The sequence below is a fragment of the Equus quagga genome, chromosome 8 (genome assembly GCF_021613505.1).
Source record: "Equus quagga isolate Etosha38 chromosome 8, UCLA_HA_Equagga_1.0, whole genome shotgun sequence".
Taxonomy (NCBI): domain Eukaryota; kingdom Metazoa; phylum Chordata; class Mammalia; order Perissodactyla; family Equidae; genus Equus; species Equus quagga.
This window is the reverse complement of record NC_060274.1, coordinates 28,649,368-28,669,168: the sequence shown is the minus strand read 5'-3', so window position 1 is coordinate 28,669,168 and position 19,801 is coordinate 28,649,368. Positions and strand designations below refer to the sequence as shown.

Here is a 19,801-nt window from a genome sequence, read left to right as displayed (position 1 = left end):
TCTTTGTAAATAGTGGTTGGTTGATATTCAAGTTTGATGATGAGTTTTCTATCACAGTCTTTGAGTTAAAAATGAAATCCTCCATTCTTCACACATGAGTAATGCCCTTGCTAAATCTTTGCCATGCTCATACCTGATTGCCAGAAGCTGTTTGGTTAAATACCAATCCCTCTTGAATTGTCAGAAATGCTGGGTTCCATAAGCAATTCCCATTTAGCCTTTGTGAATAGATATTTGGAATAAAAGAGGCTCAACCATGAGCACATCATGTAACTCCCACAGTACCATTACTGTCATGAACCTTTGAGTTAAAATATGTTTCATTTCAGCTCAAGTCATTTAAGATAAATTAGCCAGGAAAAGCACAATGAGTTGCTTTGCAAAAAGGCTATTTTGGTTGGGTCTCTCAAACAAAGCAGATCTTAGCCTAAACTCTATAATGCAGACAGAATTGCAAATAAACTCTCTGCAGGAAAGCATTATCGAGGCGGGTGATGCAGGCTAGGCAAGAATAGGAACAAAAAGTTGCCATCACAATGGTGAGAGGGCATTAAAATAAGACCCTTTGCCTGAAGTGGGGGGAAGAACAAAGAGGTGTTTATTGTAGCAAGGAAGTGACATCTCTCCCTAAAACGGATTCCAATGTAAGGAAGGTCAAGACTCCCCCTTTGTGTACTCAGTGGCCTTTGGAAGTATGGTTTGGGGCCATGGAAGAAGTTGGCTTCACTGGCATGACTTCCACATTCCACAGAAGAAACCCGAAAGATAGGACTAAACTAATTTGTTTTAGGACCAATGTTTGCAACATTTTTCTTCTGGTCTCCTTAACTGTCTCATTTCCCATGAGGCAACAGGCACAGCCTGAAGTTGAGTAGCTTGCTGGAGGCCACATATCCAAGTGTGTGGCAGAAGTGGGACCAATTATTCCTCTCCCAGGAGTCCCACCCATGACTGACACCTCACGGCACAGTATTAAATTGTAGAAGAAAAACAAAAGTTCCAGTGAAGTTGTTATAAAAGAGAGACTCTTCATTCCTGGCTAGACTCTCTTCTGAGCTTCAGACGCATATCCAATTGATTACTGAACAATTGTTGGAGATGTCCAACGGGCAACTCCAACTCAACACCAGCAGACTGGGCTTTCCATCTTTCTCCCAAGGCAGTTTTTCCTCTTAATTCCTAATCCTGCTTAATAGCACCGCCACTCACCCAGGCCAGAAACCTGGGGTCATGCTGGGCTCCTAGCTCAATTCACACCTTGCTCTGGATTGTTCCAGTACTCTCCTGTCACCTTCCCACCAATATCTTCCACATGCCACTGTTCTCGTTGTCTTCTTCCCACAGGCCTGGTGCTCTCCCAGTCTTCCTCAAGGCCAGCCCACGCCTCTTCTCCCCAGGACATCTTTCTTCCTAGACCCTGCCTTCTTCTCAGGCAGAAGTGCCCTGTCCCTCTGTTCACTCATCACCGTACCCCCAATCTAATCACCACTTCTCTAATTCTACCTAAGTATTTATCTCACCTCATTTCAGAGCTATGCTTCTCTGTCTTCCCTCCTAGACTTTGAGCTTCTTCACTCATCAAACAACTTCTGAGCATCTATTAAGTGCTAGACACTCTACTGGGGAGATAAGATACAGAGATAAATGGTATAGTTTCTATTTACAACGAGTTCTTAGTCTAGTTGGAGAGAAAGTGGGTAAATAAGACAATTACTATTCCATATATCTTTGCTATGACAGAGGCATTCACAAAATGCTAAGGGAACAGAAAGAAGAGGCATCTAACTTAGGATGGGTGGGACTGGTAGCCAGGGAGAGCTTCCTGGAGGTGGCGACATTTCAACTGAGTTTTGAAGTATCCATAGGAGTTCCTTAGGTAACGGAGGAGGAAAAGCATTCTAGTTAGAGAGACCAGCATATGCAAAGAGTCTGAGATTTGAGAGCATGGTATATGTTTGGGGGAACTGCCACTAGTTTATTCTGCTGCTCAGGAGTTCGGGCTTTACTTTAAAGGCAGTAACAGCGAGGCACTGAAAATTTTAGATGGAACGGACGCTGCCCAGGGAAGCAGAGTGGTATTTAGAAATCTCCCTGAGACATCAGTATGGAGAGTGGACTGGAGAGAAAGTGGGAGACTGAAGAAGGAAGCTGAAATTGTGAGGTTGTCACATTTGTTCATCCAATTGAGAAACTGTGAGGCTGTGGGAAAGAAATGATGGGGCAAATGAGGGCAGGGACCAGGTCCCATGTGACTGGATATCTTGTATGGGATGCACTGTAGCTCCTTGCAAGTGAACGAAGCATTTCCACACGGCTCATTGTGAGAACCACGGGAGAGGGGGTTATAAGCGCTCTCCCCCCAAAAATGAAAACTCAACAGCCATCATCACCTGAGGACACCTCTGTCTCAAGACTGGCATTTCGGCAAGGATCATGTGGCGGGTGAAAGCAGTCTTGAGGTGTGATAGAAAGAGTCACGTCCTTTGCACTCTGGTCACATCCTTCATGATGATGAGGCTCGGAAAGTGTGAGGTTTCCATTTTCTTGTGTATTTCTCGTTTTCTCTTTTCCCTACTAAGAGCTCATGAGAATTACGGGAGAAAAGATTCACGTGGAAAGAGAAGTGGCCCGTTGAAGACTGGGTGGGCGGCTCAAAAGGGTTCCAGGGCTGCACAGGGGCCGGGCTGACGTCTCCTGTGCGGAGTCTCGGGAATGGGGCATCAGGGAGAGTTGGGAATGTGGTTTTTATTGAGTTCCCAGGAGCTTGAGCTGACCTCTTGGCCTGGCAGATTTCCACAATTTTAGCTTTCTACGTAGGGCCCCCTTTCTATGTATGTAAGTCTGATGCCGGCTGAATCGAGGGTCCTTAGCCCCTCGTCTGAACTTTCCTCCTTCTCTAGGCCCTTCCCCATTCCAGGGTACCCATGAAGGCAGCCTGCTGATTTCCTCCCTCATCGGGAGCAACGGAAGTTTGGGAATAGTCCAGATCTTACCAAATTCAGAAAAAAAATTTTGGGGAGGGGGTGCTGGTCAGTTAATGAGATGGGAATGCTGCCACTGTCATAGACTCTGAATCTTACCAGGTATCCTGGGCAGACTGCAAAAGCGGGCCCACTCATTTGGGCCTAGTGTCAGTGGTAACAAACTCAGGCCAGTTCCAGCCTCAGGACTCCTATCTCTTCTTGTAAAATGACATAAACTGTAAAGAGGTTTCATTTTTCATTTCCATTCCACTATCAGTATTACGTGTAGTCATTTTAAATGGAACTCCCTAAATAAGATTGGGATGTGAGTCCTTTCACCTTCATCCCTTTAGCCTCTGGATGTAGGAGAAGATGGATTCGTCACAGAAAGAGAGGAGGTTCTGACCTCGTCTGACTTCGCTGTGGCTGCCAGCGGGCGGAGCTGAGCAGCATCACTTTCCTACACCACATGTGAATCAGCCGGGAATTAATCTGAGAAAACCCATGGAAAATTTGCAGCCTTTTGGGGATGAGGGAAAAAAGACCAGCCGTGACTCTCATATAGTCTTTCTCTTTCCAAACTTTCCATCACAGAGCTATCTTCAACTGAGCTACGCTACCAAAATGAAACTTTAAAGATCTTCTGCACTTGTTCTTAGAGAATCTTTAAAATGCCAAGTTCTATTAGAATGAGAGAGAGAGATGGGGGAGGAGGGAAAAGAGGGAGACAGAGAGAGACTGAGACCCACAGTTCAGGAATGTGTGTGTGTTGCTTTGTGCAGGTCAAGGAGATGTCAAATCCAGGAAACTAACCAAAGGACTTTAGATGAATTCTAGGCGTTCATTTTTTTCCTATGGACGAAATACTTTTATCTCTGGTCCCCTTGGGGCAACTAACAAGCTTGCAGCAATGTCTTAGGGGCAAGGCGGACTGCGATAAGGCCACCTCTTGGCATGGCCTAACAAGGTCAGCATTTCTACTTATATATTTCTGCTCAGACATCGTGCCAGGTTTTTCTTTAACACGACTATTACCGAATACTTGAACTCCTTTGGGGCTCTGTAGGTAAAACGTTTTCCCTTCTTATGGGAAGGCCAAGCCAAGTGAAGGTAAAAGTTTCAATGTTTCTTAGGTGGTGACAAATAAAAATGGCAAGCAATAGGGGGCTGGCCCCATGGCCGAGTGGTTAGGTTCGCGCGCTCTGCTGCAGGCGGCCCAGTGTTTCGTTGGTTCGAATCCTGGGCACGGACATGGCACATGGCACTGCTCATCAAACCACGCTGATGCGTCCCACGTGCCACAGCTAGAAGGACCCACAACGAAGAATATACAACTATGTCCCGGGGGGCTTTGGGGAGAAAAAGGAAAAAAATAAAATCTTAAAAAAAAAAAATGGCAAGCAATAGGATATATTGGAGTATATGAGGAAGCCATTTGGTGTAAACCTAATTTGGCCTGACCTTGTTTTTCCAAAAGGGCCTGACCATGGCTGTTGAGCATGCATTGTATATCTGCTTTAGATATTCCCTGTGGAAACAACAAAGGCCTTTGAGATAAAGGTGCAACTTCCCTTCCCCTCCCAACGTTGGCATTTCCTTAAGGATTAAGCATCTTTCCTTAGGCTAGGAACTGATTGCTGCACTCACCTGTGACCACCCAGCTTGAGACAATAGACTTGCCTCCTGCTACGCCCACCAAGATAGCAGACCCACTACCTGCTGTGTCCATCAAGCGCTGTGCCGAAAGCACAATCTTGTGACTATTGTGGGAGGGACATTTCAATCATATGTGAAATGTCCTGGAAGGGGGTATATAACCACTCTGTGCACCCCACTTCTTTGGTGCCCTTTCTTCCTTTGGGAAGAAAGGCCCCGGGCCATGGTGCTCAGATTTTAGCTCAGAATAAACTCACCCAAATTTTCATTTATAAATTGGTTATGGATTATTTTCGTCGACAGTGGTTAGTAATTCAAGTTGTAAGAAAAAAATGTAAACTCTGTACTGTATCGTCTTTGTAGCCATGTCATATAGAAAGTATTGGATTTGGTTCAATGAAATCTTTATCAGAACCAGATGAATCCTGGGCTTACTTTAGCCCTGAATCATGGGAGATCCTGCTTAAGACTTGGTTGGCCAGCTCACAAACATGCTCAGCTGGTTGTAATCAGTCACTTCTCCTCATATTGCTATCGCACCACAAGAACCTATTTCACATGACTATAGGCAACTGAAATGGTCCTAGATTATAATTAGGTGTGAGGAATTGAGCTTCCCTAGAATTTTATACCAACAAACAATGGATATCTGTATTCCTTATTTCATAGACGACTCAGCTGTGGACCCTTTTCATGGCTAATGATCTGAGGTCACAGGTTAGCTCCATTAGTTTCTTCACTTATAGGCTGGTTTCTCTTGCAGACTCTAGACCTCCAATGGGCAGAGAACATACCTATTGTCTTTGTGTCATCTATACAATTCCTGACAAGGAGACCCTTGGTTAGTCCCAGTTGAGTAAATGAATGTTAGGTTTGCTTTGCAGTTACAGGAGGCGTCTTTATTCTTACGACATAGTAAGTTCAGCTTCAGTGCACCTTGGCATACCTTAAAGCTTTCTTGAAATACTGCCTTAGGCACATCCAGCCAAACCAAATCAATTTCAATAGCACTTTCAGGAGACCAAATGAGGTTTCAGTGATGGTGACCTACAGAAATTGTTAGAGACAGTAAAGTTATGGGAAACAAATGCTAAAGGATTGGGAGAAAGAGAAAGGGAGGCTGAGTCTGAATGAAATTGTAAAGTGTCAGGAAAAATAATCAGAATTAGGGTCTTGGCTGCTGCCTGCTACAGACATCATCATTAGGTGCTCCAACCACAGGACACCTGGGTCCTAGTGGCCCAGCTGGAGCAAAGCACATGCTGATTTTCAACTTGATGGTGACCTTTAATATGTAATGGCTGTTTTCACAATTAACCTTTGTTAGATATAAGTTAGTAATCATTACAGTAAAGACATTTTCCAAGAGGTTGCACTGGGTGTTTTGGCTAACCTTCCCATTTCTTCCTTTAGAATTCTGATGGAATTAAATGGGATCCAGGCTCCTGTTATAGGCCTGGCTTTTGTTATAAACCCTTGTGCACGATTGCCTCAGCAAGGCACAGAAGCCCATCAAATCAGCAGGTTTCTCCAGAGGAAACTTCTAACCCAAATGGAAATCAAAACACATGTGTGAGAGCACTCAAACTCTGTGAATTTTATTTGCCTCAATTAATGTATATGTTGAAAACTGTCTGAGACTCTTTGTACTTGTTCTGGACAGTAATCACTTAAAAAGAAAACATCCCAACATCTGTCAGGAAACTTCATCTACATGGAAGCGGGAAATAGCCCTTATGGACATGCAAAGTCCTTAACCAAGGTTATGCTTGAGCAGATACCTGCTTAGAAGACTCATGATAGTGAGGGGAACAAGTAGGTCATAAGAGGTGATGGGCTGCTGCAGAATTCTGATGGGTTATCATTTGATGTGGGTGAGGTACCTTATTCTACATTTTTACTATTTGTGTATTCACCTTTTAGAAAAGATTTAGTCGCAGCTCAAAAAGTGTTCAGTCTTTGATGTAGGCATACTACCCCATGGCAGGGGTGGTGCCTCGGCTGGTCACTCAAATCAGGGGGCCAGCTTTGGGGGAGATTCACGGGGACCTCTCCATCCAGGAGCCTCCATTTCTCATTCTTGCTTTTAAAATCCTCTCCATTAAAACATGGAAATGTATGTGAAATTTAAAGATGATGCAGTGCCCAGTTGTGGAAGTCAACTCCAAATGACAATTTGGTATGTTTCTCACCAAACCTTCCTTTTCTCCTTGTCAAATACAGCACTAATCTCATACAGACAATTTTACTAGATTGCTTCTTTCTAAGTCTCCTTACTCTACTAGGGCTTTTAATTGGTGTTGATGGTCCATTCTTCAAGACCTCCCCTCCTCTGCTCCCCTGCTCTGTGCATGCTCTCTGGGTAATCTCTTCCCACTATTCTAAAGTGTTTCTCTTTCTGGGCCTTTGCACATGCTGTTCCCTTTGTCTAGAATCTGCCCTCCAGCCTTCAAATAGCTGAATCCTACTCTTCCCTTAGGACAAACCTCAGATAGGACCACATCCAGGAAGCCTTCCGTGATCCTGCCAGTCTGGGTTGGGTGTGTTTCCTCCGCATTTCTTTAAAAGCATTAACCTTTGGCAATCACTACTTTGCAAGCTCTCAAAGTCAGGGAGTCAGCCACATGAGAAATATCCATATATATTTGTGCAATGGGTGGATGAACAATTGAAAGATGGAATATTTCAGAAGCTGTTTTTTGATTTTATGCTCCTTATTATTTAAACCAAATTTAAACAAAATCTATAAAAATTTTGAATTTGGCTTCATGATTTATGTCAACCAAGCCTGACCATGATCAAATACTATACAGTGTATGTAAGTCCCTTGTAAACTTGAAGCTATACAAATGTAGTCTTTTAGTTTTAATTGTAGCAATCATCATCACCATCATCATCATCACCATCACTATCATCATCACCATCATCATCACTATCACCATCATCATCATCACCACCATCATCACCATCACCATCATCACCATCACTATCACTATCATCATCACCATCACTATCATCATCACCACCATCATCACTATCACCATCATCACCATCACCATCACCATCATCACCATCATCATCATCACCATCACCATCATCACCATCACCATCATCACCATCACCATCACCATCATCACCATCACCGTCATCACCATCACTGTCATCATCATCACCATCATCATCACCATCATCATCACCATAATGGTAGATGAGAGAAAAAAATGAAACAGTGGTAAGCTTGGATCTAGGAGAGAAGTAGCTGAACTACTGAGGATATTTAATGGGGAAATGAGGCAAATCCTATTTCTGAAAACATCACGGAGAGGTTAAAAACTCAAAAAAATCTCCTGTTGGTTTGGTGAGTACTGCCTTTTAGGAATTCTTACAGGACATTAATGCTATTTTTCATTCTATGACTTTAGACAAGTAGTTCTTAGGAAAAGAATCTCATTGAATGCTCAGCAAATGGCCCAAACCCTAAGCTAGGACAGGGTAACTGCAAGGGTGGCAACCAACATGAAGGCAAAGAAAGAGATTTTAAAAATAAACTGGTTGAAGCGAAATATTTACTATGAAGGAAAAAATCACCACAACCATTCCATTTTCATATGCTGGTTTGACTGCTCAGGCAAGGAGAGGAGACTGGGGAAATATCTTACATTATCTGCCTGAGCAGGAACAGAAAGCTCACTGGCAGCTCAGCTAGCAGCTCATCCCGCTGCTCGGAAATCACTTCTGTTAGGTCATGAAGTCAGTTTCCCTAGTTGATTGAAAAATAAACAAGAGGAAATCAAAGGGGAAACTTTCTGTTGTGGATTCCATGTAGGCTGTTACTTCCCTTCCCTGGGTGTAATTGAGTGAAAATGAGGGATGATTATTCTGCACTCTTATCTAATCAGATATATTGCTTTTCCAGATGCAAGCACTAGGCTTTGTGCGATGGCTGTGGGATTGGCGCAGCATAACAATTCCTTATTTTCCTCCAGCCAACCTACTCGCATTCTGCATTTCCATTTACTTTGTGTGTGTGCCAGTAATAGACCTGACATGTTAGCAGTGTGAATTAGAGTGTGAAAAGGTATACCAAGACGGGTGGATCAGGCAGCTGGGATTCTGAAGATAATTGAACGATGGGACTATTTCAGAGGAGTAGGCAGGGTTGAGGAAACCAAAGAGGGCTGTTGAGGCACCAAAGGATAAGTATAGCAGATGCCATTACCAGCTCTGGTCTGGTAGACCCTGTGGAAGGACAGGAAATTCCAGGGGCCTAGTGAGAGCTAGAACAACGCAAGAGGGGCTGTTGACTAGAGCTGTAGTTGTGAGGGAGGAGTGCTGTCAGGCTCGAGCGCCAAGGTGCAGAGCAACAGGGGTAGGAAGTACCCCAACCTCTCTGTGGCAGACAGAATCATGTCCCCCCAACAGAAGTCCACCTCTAGTCCTGCGATCCATGAATATGTTACCTTACATGGCAAATGGGGCTTTGCAGATACGATTAAGTTAAGGATCTCACCATGGGGAGATTATCCTGCATGACCTGGGTGGGCCCAATGTACTCACAAGCGTCAAAGTCTGAGAGAGAGAAAATGGAAGGACAGAAGCAGAGGTCCAAGATGACAGAAGATGCGCTGCTGCTGGTGTTAAAGATGGAGGATGGGGCTACGAGTTGAGGAATGTAGGTGGTTCCAGAAGCTGGAAAAGGCAAGGAAATGGATTCTCTCCTAGACGAAGGCACTAGCCCTGCTGACACGACAACTTGACTTTAACCCAGTGAGACCAGTCCAGAATTCTGACCTCCAGAACTATAAGATAATACATTTGTATGGTGTTAAGACACTGAGTTTGGGTTAATTTGTTGCAGCAGGAGTAGAAAATTAATACACTTTCTCTCTTCCTGACCTCAGATTTCCTGCCAGTGCTTCTCATTGGCCAGATCCAACAGGAAACTAGAGGACAAGAGGTTGGGTGATGCTATGAGGCAGACATAGTCTCCCAAGACACAGAATAGGGCAGAGAAGGAAAGAGAAGGAATTTGGGAGGAGGCGGAACAAAGGAAGCACCAACACTGGGGTGGGGTGGGTGTGAGATGGGGGCAGACTGTAAAACGATGAATGAATACGACAGATGAAAGAGGCTGTGGTCTACATGCTTGAGTCTCCCCAAAATTCATATGTTGAGATCCTAACCCCAAGGTGGTGGTATTAGGAGATGGGGCCTTTGAGAGGTGAATAGGGACGTGAGGACAGAGCTGTCATGAATGGGATTAGTGCCCTTATAAAAGAGACCGCAGAGAGCGCCCTTGCTCGCTTCCACCAAGTAAGGACACAGCTAGAAGACGTCATCTATGGACCAAGAAGCGGGCCCTCATCAGACGCTGAATTGGCAGCACCTTGATCTTGGCCTTCCAGTCTCCAGAGCTGTGAGAAATAAATTTTTGTGGTTTGTAAGCATCCCAGTTTGTAGGCATCCAAGTTTGTTTTAGCAGCCTGAACAGACTAAGACAAAGGCTTTAAGAAATAATTCAAGAACAAGACAGAAAGATCAGGTGGCGGTAAGCTTGCCCATTTTGGAGAAGCTGTTTTTGGAAACTTTGCTTTAATATTTCATCTTTACACAGGTAGTCTCTGAAGATATCATTATAGAAAGATAAGTGGCATCAGGCTTACTGGGTTGAATGTGCTTTTTAAAATTGCTATAGATTTTGGAGTTGACTTTGCCTCTAGTCAGCTTCCAAACTCCATCAGTTCTACTCCACTCTGCCTCCAGCCGTGGCCTGTCGTTTCCTGTTGCTCTGGCCCCCATTCTCCGTTCACTGTTTCTCTCTTCTCCCTCTTCTTTGGGTTATATGGTCGCCACAATCATCTTTTTAAGCTCACCCCTGCTTTGGTCTCTCTCCTCTTCAAACATCCACCTCCTGCCCCCTGCATCTTGAGAAGAATCCGAACTCCTGACACAGTGTGAAGACTGTCCGGGACCTTGTTCCCTGACCTCCTAGCTCATCCCCACCGATCTCCTGGGTTTAATCTGCACGCTTCTCATTCCTCCACTCTTTATGGAGTTCTCTCACCCTGCATTTTTGCTCTTGCCCTCACCTGTGCTGGTTCTTCTTGCCATTCTCCCTGACTCCTCCAGTCTCATCTTGTAATCATGCTCATTCTCCAAGGCGCCACTCAAACCCTCCATGAAGCTGTCTCTGGTCACGCCTGGGGCGATCTGACCTCCTTTCTCTCAGGGTCCACTCTACTTCAGCTACGCTTCTCTTACAGTACTTAATGCAACCCTGCCTCTTATTCTAGTTATCTGGGTACTTACCTCCCCACCACCATTTGTGCACCAACTGATTTATAAGCTCCTAGAAAGAGGGATTGTATCTTTGTACCTTGTAGTAGTAGCTAACACATTGCCTTAGAAATAGTAGATAATAAAAATGTACTTGTAGTGGGGACAAAAATTATTACAGTGTAAGATATAAAAAGATTAACGGAAGAAGGAGAGTCTTGGAGGGAGTGGAGGTTTGAGGGTGTGGGGGTTTGAGAGAGAAGGGGCTTTGGGGTCAGATGCTTTGAGGGCGGCTCTGTGTCTCGCTCACGCTTGTTTTTCCTCTGTTGACTAAGGTGTCTAGCACAGGGTGAGAGTTTCATAAACATTTCTTCTGTGAGTAGATAAATGTTCTCTACTTCATTTTGGCCAAGGCTAACCTTGAATTCTGGGAGAACAAGGGCTTAACAGAAGTCCCGGATACATGTTACAATACGAAGCAGGTGAAAAAGCCTCTAAAAGTAAGAACAATACGATCAGTGAGAAGGAAGCTTAGAATTGGCACTGCTCTGCCAGGAGCCAGCTGAAGGAGCCCCAGCCACAAGGTGGAGGCCTCGCTGCTTTTGGGCGTGACGACCCCTTTGCTGGCATAGCCGGCTGAAGCCAGACGTATTAATTTTTGTATTTCCTGAGTCCTGTGAGAAGCACTGGGAAATAAATTCCTATGGGATTTATAAATATATTTCCCAGTGTACAGCTTGAGGGCAAATATCACGTTTTTACACTTCTACAATATTCTTTGTCGCACAGTACTGACTGATGTGTGTGTGTGTGAGAGAGAGAGTGAGCGAGAGAGAGCAGAGTGATCAAACAAAAGAGACAACGATTGGTTGATTGATTGATTTTGGGGTAAGGTAAATAAAGGAAGCAGTTACTGATAATACACCCACTAAACCATCCCTGGGTGGGGGCAGCGAGGGCAAGGAGCATCTTATTAATCTCTTTATCTCTGGTTGCTATTATCCTTACTTTAAGGCAAGGGCTCTGAGCTTCAGGGAGGAATAAAGATTTGTGAAAGGCCACACGGCTTATCAGTGGAGATAACAAGACAAGACACAGGTTCTCTGATTCTCAAACGCAGAACTTCTTACTCTCCTTACTCTCCGAGAGGCTGCTTCAGCATTGTTGAGGAAGGGAGTAAGGCGTAATAGTAGATTTTTCCTTAGTTCAGAGTTGAGTGTTTGTGATTTATTATCAACCTTTGGGATATTGTTTAAAAACACACACATCATCATGTGTCACAAATAGCTTTGAAGTTCAGGTTCATTCAAGCAAGAGTAGAATGAGACGGAAAGTCTGATTAACATTGTAATGAGAATCCCTATAATTGTGAATAAATCTAGTCAGTACTTTATGGGTCTGAACTTCCCTGATTCCTTCAGCTACTTTCTCCTTGAATAAATGTTATTTTTGTAGTGTCGAAGTTTCAGATCAAAAGAATAATGGATGTCCTTGTGCCTACTTTGAACATGCACAAGGAGTATGTATACAAGGCAGGAAAACTCGTGTCTCTAGCGTTGACGATCTTTGTTCGGTCGTAATGAAAATACAGTCTTTTTAAAATAGCTTAATTTTAAGACAGCTCTCCAGAGAATCTTTACTCATTGCCACAATATTCAATTGTACTGGCAATGAGTGTGTGGATTACAATAATTTTTCTATTGGTGTGCTAACACTGAATAAATAGGAAGTTAGAGTAGCATTGTATCACTATCATTTTGATGCACAAAACAAACATTATCCACTTTATTTTCTTTTACTATTTAAAGTCACATATTAATTACTTAAATTTTACAACTAGGACTGTAGCTGAGTGCCTAAAAATCTTGTTTCTGTTCCTGTTAATTCAGATTGTCCATCCATGCATGAGAGCAGCTGAGCTATGAAATTGGGCAGCGTGTTTTCTGGCAATAATGAGGAGATAATATTCCTTAGGAGTATTTAAGTGACATCACTATTGATAGGTTAATTGGAAATAAAAATGTAAAGCTTTCTTAAATCACTAGAATAAAAAGCCTCTGGTTTATTGTAGCTTGCAAGGCACTTTTTGAACTCATTTTAGGTTAATAACTGTCTGATTAATGTGACTGCGGCGGCTCTCGGAATTCCACACACATCCCACGGCAAGTCAGCCATTTTCAGAAAGAGACATTCCCACTTATATCTTGATTCACAGTCAGGTTGCTCCCTCTACCCTTCACCAAATTCTTGAAAAATGACTCCTGCCTCCAATGAAATGCATAGACTACTGGGTGGAGACAAGAAATGCAATTTGATGTGACGTCATGAGAGTTGACTGCAGTTGGGACTCTCATCCATGAGGCACCCTCCACAGCCAGAGCCCAGAGTACCACTTACTGCTATTTGATGAGTTTCCTAATTAATTATTTCGAAAAAGGCAGCTACAGTGATGTTACTCTATTATGCATCCTAAGTGGACTCGAATTATTTTCAACCTCTCTGTGTGAACATTTACACTTAAGCTACTACATACGTGCATTTAAATTTCTGCCTCTATACTAAGCTCTTAGTTAATTACCCAAGAGCTTATTACACAGTTGTGAACCACCCGGATGAAAAAATTGACCCTTCGTAGTAATCAGCACTTATTGAACACAGTTTTATGCCACATAGTTTCTAGGCACGTTAGAAGCATTACCTCATTTAATTTTCAAACAAACAAGGAAACCTACTCTCTATGAACTAGAGAAAACAAAGAAAAATTCAAATTAACTTTGAGAAGTGAAATTTTAATTCAAATTTTTTTACATTGGGAGCTGATTAACTTATGGATAATGCATAGTGAGTGCCATTGGTACCAAGATATCAGGTTAATCTTTGCGTGGTTAGTTAGCTTGAGCTGTGCCTTGCCACTAACTGTACCCCTTAATTTGGGTTGGATGGGTACCTTTAAGACTTGGTATGGGTGGGCGTTCAAGAATGACTTGGATCCACTTCATGATGCATCCTCTGATCCTGTCTTCCACTTCCTTGAGTATTTTCTGGTTTTCTTTGGTTCCTGCCTTGGACTATGGCCCTTGTCATCTCTTCTGTTCAGTTTCTTGCACTTCCCGGTAATCTTTGGCTCTCTCTCAATATGACCTCTCAGACCTGCCTGAGTTTACCATTGTATTGCTACTTTTGGAGGCTGATCCCTCCTACGTTGTCCCTGTATAGTCTTGCATTGTTTTTGGTGTGATGCTGCCTAGTCATTTTACAAATATGGGCAACTTGTCACCAACAAGACTGGGTGAATGGAGACTTTCAAATTCATCCCCATTCGTAGAAAAACAATTCTGCAGGCTTGTCCTGACGGAGAATCCTTGTTTTCTAATCACCTTTGTTTTCTAAGGATATCACATTGTTAATGTAACTTGTTTGATGAAAATGTTTCCAGTTGCTGAGGTATAAATGTGCAATTGATTTATTTTTCCAATAACTCCTACCAGCTGTGCTCTGTTGACTTCCACCCACTCCTGCTGGGTAGGATTCCAACTGCATTATTTTTCAACACTCTTAGCTGTTAAAAAAGTATAGTGCAGTTAGCATTGCAACCTTACCTTCACTTAAAAGCTCCCCACTCCCACTGCAGACTAGGCTGAAGGCTTGAGCTACTTAAGAAGGGAAAGGGTCTTGTTCTCCTCTCTCCACAAACCCTTGCTCTTCTTCCTTATCTCTCCTGTCTGCTAGAGGATCTCTGAGGGCAGGATAATCTAAGGGGGGCAACATTCATTGGAGAGAATAGGAGTTACTGGTGGCAAGTCTGCTTTCCTTTTTTTTGTTGCTGTTCTCTGTGTGGCAGATCTTAATTGTGTGCTCACTTTGTGGACATCCAAATGTTGCCTCTCTTCTGAGGATGCTTTGGGTCACTTCTTTGGAAGGCCCAATGTGGAGATTTCTGTCCATGTTGGGAGACACAGATAAGGCTGTCCTCTTTCTCTTCCGTTCAGCACCTCTTTCCTCCACCATGAGTAATACAACCTATAGTCTCTTTAAGCAGGGGTCCTTTGGCCAGAACATATCCCACTATAAAGATAGCTTAAGTCCTGAAAAACCTTCTGTAGTGTCCACTCAACCCATGGGAAATGGTGGGAACGTAGGCTGCCCCGGAACTCCCTCTCTGCTTTCTCATTCCTTTATCTTTTTCTCCCTTCCCCAGCTCACTAAGGTCTCTACTAACTCCATAGCTCAGCCACTTTCAGATAAGAAACAATCATCAGTCTCGCATGGAGTAGAGGGCAAGGATGGTTCAAGCATTCCCTATCTTGAAGGAGGGGAAGAGAACAAGTCTAATACCTCTTTCCCTCATGGGGGTTGGGGAGAGAGAAGGAATGGTTAAGGCTTCACAAACTCTGTTTTCTCTCAAAGAGAAACTATTGCTTCTACTCCATATTGACAGAGTGTAGGGAAGGACAAATCAGTAGGACTGGTTCTATGAAATAGCAGCTCCCAACAGGTGCCCCAAAGAAGTGGCTGGCCTCACTACTGGTGATTTTCTAAATGGAATATAGGGACTTAGGCTTTTATCCTCAATTGTGGCCCGAGTCACTTTTCCTTAGATAATTGGAAAGATCCAGGCTGGGGTCTTCTATCATCACACCACGTGGAGACGAATAACAGAATGAAAACAGGGAGCTGGATGAAGCTGGTGGATTATCTATTAATTTTACCTACTCATCCTCACTCTGAATGATTAAAAGTGACTTTGTTTTCATTTCTTAAGTCCTTGTTAGCCAAGATTTTCTAAAAAAAAAATGGGTTACTGAATGTGTATAATATGTGTTTATCATTAGAACCCAATGTGCCAGGTTCTATTCTGACACAGGTTTTAATTTTCTTATTGTGACTGTTTACATTAGATAGTTTATGTTGTGAAGACATGAAGGACAACACAGAGCTATGTAGTACAGCAATGTGACTCCCAGCACGGGCTTCGGTGGGATCAGGAACCCTGGGTTTGCTTCTCATAACTAACATCACTCATTAACTCAGAGAGGTTAGACAAGTCATTTAACCTCTGTAAGTCTCAGTTTCCTCATCCGGAAATGGGGATGACAATGGTGTCTATTTCATAAGTTGTTGAGAAGATCATACGGGGGGTACATGGAAACTTAGTACCTGACACAAGGTAAGCATGCAATAGATGTTAGTTACGTTAAATTTTATTCAACAGGAGACTTTTCAACTCAATTTAAACTTGAACATATAAAATACTAATGATTGTGGTTATATTCGGGACTGAAAGGTAACGTTTGGAATTCTGGGCTTTCTGAGTTTAGAGTAGAGTTTGGTAAACTATGGCCACAAGCCAAATCCAGCCCACTGCTTGTTTTTTTAAGTAACATCTTGTTGGAACACAGTCACATTCATTCATTTACATATTACCTATGGCAGCTTTTGTATCACTACGGTAGAGTTGAGTAGCTGTGACAAAGACTGTACGGTCCACAAAGTCAAAGATATTTACTCTCTGGCCCTTTAGAGAAAAAGTCTGCTAACCCATGGTCCAGGGCTTCAAATTTAGGAAAGACAACTACTTGTCTTGGATAACTTGTGTGCTAATTGATCTGAGGGTGGCGTGCAGTTCACACTTGACTTTTTGAGAACCCTTCTCAGATTAATAATTCTGTGATGAAAAATTTCATTTGTTTCTATTCAAATTATGTAATATTTTAAAATATTTCAGAGTTGAGAGTAATAAAGCATTCACCCTTGCACTCACCAACCAGATTTTAATTAGGTTAACATTGCGTGTGATATTTGCTTCAAACTGTTTTGCATAAAAAAGAAAATCTTATGGATGGAGTTGGGGCCCCTGCATGCTTCCTGAATTTATTCTCCTCCTCACAAAGGCAACTGCTATTCTGTAGTTGGTTTTTGTCTTCTTTTTCCTGTTCTTATGGCTTTTACTTCATATGGACATATCCATAAATAATACATAATATTGCAAGTGTTTACACTTTACATAAATTGCGTTACATATGTGACTCTGTAACTTGGGTTTTCACTCAACATTATGTTTGAAATTTATTCATGTAGAGGATATAGTTCATTCATTTTAACTACTATATAATACTCCATTATATAAAGATTCTTTATTTTTTTGTTCTACTGATACACATTTAGGATCCCACCCCCAATATTTGCTATTAGAAACCTTGCTGCAATAAGTATTGTTGAAAATGTCTCCTGGAATATACGAGCAAGAACAGGGTATACTCGTAGCAGTGAAGTGCTGATTTGTAGGGTATATGCACCCTCAAATTTATTTGATGTTGCCAAAATGCTCTCTAAATTGGCAGCACCAATTTACTTTCTCACCAGTAGCGAGTAGGGGCTCCCAGTTCCCTACATCCTTGCCAATGTTTGGAATTGCTGGACTTTTAAATTTTTGCCAGTCTAATGGATGGGAAATGCTATCTTAGTGCTTTAATTTGCTTTTTCCTGATGTGGAGCATCTTTGCCGATGCTTATTAGCCATTTGGATTTCTTCCTTCATAAATTTCTTTGTCTTGTACTTTGCCCATTTTTCCCCACTGGGTAGTCTTTTTGTTATTAATTCATAAAAGTTCTTCATTATTTATATGTTCCAGATAGCACGCCTTTGTCTGTTTTATGTATTGCAAATATATTCTCTTAATGTGAGGCTTGTCTTTTCACTTGGTTCACGGTGTTCTGTTATAAAGATGCTTAAAATTTTAATGGACTCACATTTATCAGTAATATTCCTTTATGGTGGTTTGGGCTTTTTGTGACATTTAAAAAATCCTTCCCAACCAAGATGAAATATATGCATTTTCTTCTAAAAGTTTTAATAGTTTTGCTTTTCACTCTCTGTCTTCAGTCCACCTGGAGTTGATTTTTGTGGATGGCATGAACCAGATGATTTTGTGTGTGGTATGAGTTGAGATTTGTTTTTATCTGTGTGGATAACCATTTGTCCTACACCAGTTAACAAGAATCTGCCCTTCACCCCTGATTTGTAAGGCTGCCTCAGCTGCATATTGAGTCTCCATACCTGTCGGTCTGCTTCTGGGCTCCCCCAGTGTCCTTTGGTCAACGTGGCCACACAGTGCCAGCATTCCCATCATTTCGATTACTACAGCCCTACACAGAAATCTTTTTTTTTTTTTTAAAGATTGGCACCTGAGCTAACAACTGTTGCCAATCTTTTTTTTTTCTCCCCCAATCCCCCCAGTACATAGTTGTATATTTCAGTTGTGGGTCCTTCTAGCTGTGGATAGAAATCTTGAAATCTTGTAGGCCTGGAGATTTCTAGTGTCTCACTCTGACCCTCACTTTCAAATACAAATTCACGTTCAATTGCAAATGATTTCTCAAATCTTTAGGTTACATACAGTGAAGAATTAACGCAGATTCAGGTTTAAGAAAAATACCTACACTTTATCTCTCCACTTCACTTGTGAAGTATCATGAAATGCATTAAGCACCAATTACTAACTCAAATATTTTAATTGTAATTTGCAGACAAAGGTTTTATTAGAAGTTAATCCATAGAGGTCTTTAGACAATGAAAAGTCTTTTTTCCCTCAAAGAATTAAACTAATCATATAAATAAAAGTGGGATTATTTTAGCCATCCTGCCGTTTTCTTAGTGAAATATTTAGGGAACAACTGAGTTATGAAGGATTAACTAATTTTTCTTGGCTTTATATTGCATATTTTACAATAGCGGTCCATTTAATGCCCAATAGCCTATTCCAGCCTATTCAAAAATGGGTTTTACCCTGGAGTACAGATCAGAATTACCCAGGGAGCTTTTTAAAATCATTCTGTCCCTTCCAAATTTAGATATTCTCAACAATTGTTGAAAGTAATAATATATCACTAAAAAGGTAGGGCCTTTTGCCTCTCTAAGAGAAGAGCACTGACGTCCTCTATTATTATGAGCTACATGAAACTGTGTAAAGTATGAGGTCCCCCGAGCTCTAATTCCACAAATCTCCTTGCTGCATCAAGAAGCAATATCTTTGTCAGCATGGATGGCTATGACACTCTTCTTTGTCCTATTGTTCTAGCTGTGGCCATGCTGTCTTGAACATTTCCGAGGTATTTCTATCTTCTAGTTTACCTTTTCTAAATGTAAGCTTTATTGCTACTTGGATACATAGGAGCTAAAAGGAAAATTTACATATCATTTCATCCCAAGACACTCTGATGTGCCAATGATAATAGTGTGGCCAATTTAAAAAGCCCAGCACAAATGCGTGGAAACACAAGCAACCAACAGTTTTAAAACTCTGCCATTAACTGACTGCTATACTCTTCGTACAATGGATGACAACATTCTGTGCAGTTTCCCATATGACACATCTGAGTTGTCTGTTCCTCTAGAGCCCCCTCCAATTTACCTTCAGAAATTCAAGGAGCTCAGACATGAGACATCCTATCCCAAAGGAGCCTGCCTATTCAGCACATCCATCTAGGGTCCAGGCCGTGGGCTGCCATGTTGTAATTTGCATGGTTTCCATCGGTGTTCCTCTTAGGGCATCCAACATCTACTGTTCAAGGTCGCTATCTCAACTCCTACTTGACATGTCAGAAGGGCTTCCTTTTCCCCACAAAAGGATCTGCACACAATCTGAATCACACAGCCCTGCATTCAGGGCTGGGCTGTGCTTGCTCCACATCCTCCCTGGGCCCCCCTCTCTTTAAAACAGAGTTAGGTCCCAGACCCGAGTGACAACCACAAGACTGTTGACCTCCGTCCCAGGTAGGACTCTGACAATTGTGCGAGACAAGTAACCAAAGCAAAAGTCATCACAAGAGTCACCAAAGGGGCCACGTGGATTAGTTACAGAATATAGGGCGAGGGCTAAGCACGCTACCCAATCATGTTTTTTTAC

At 42.3% G+C, this 19,801-nt stretch overlaps 1 protein-coding gene across 2 annotated transcripts in view; it reads right to left on the bottom strand.

Annotated features, from left to right (window-relative positions):
• MAGI2 (membrane associated guanylate kinase, WW and PDZ domain containing 2) overlaps positions 1-19,801 on the bottom strand; it is a 1,189,042-nt gene that overhangs the window by 2,256 nt on the left and 1,166,985 nt on the right. The gene's annotated exons all lie outside the window — the stretch shown is intronic.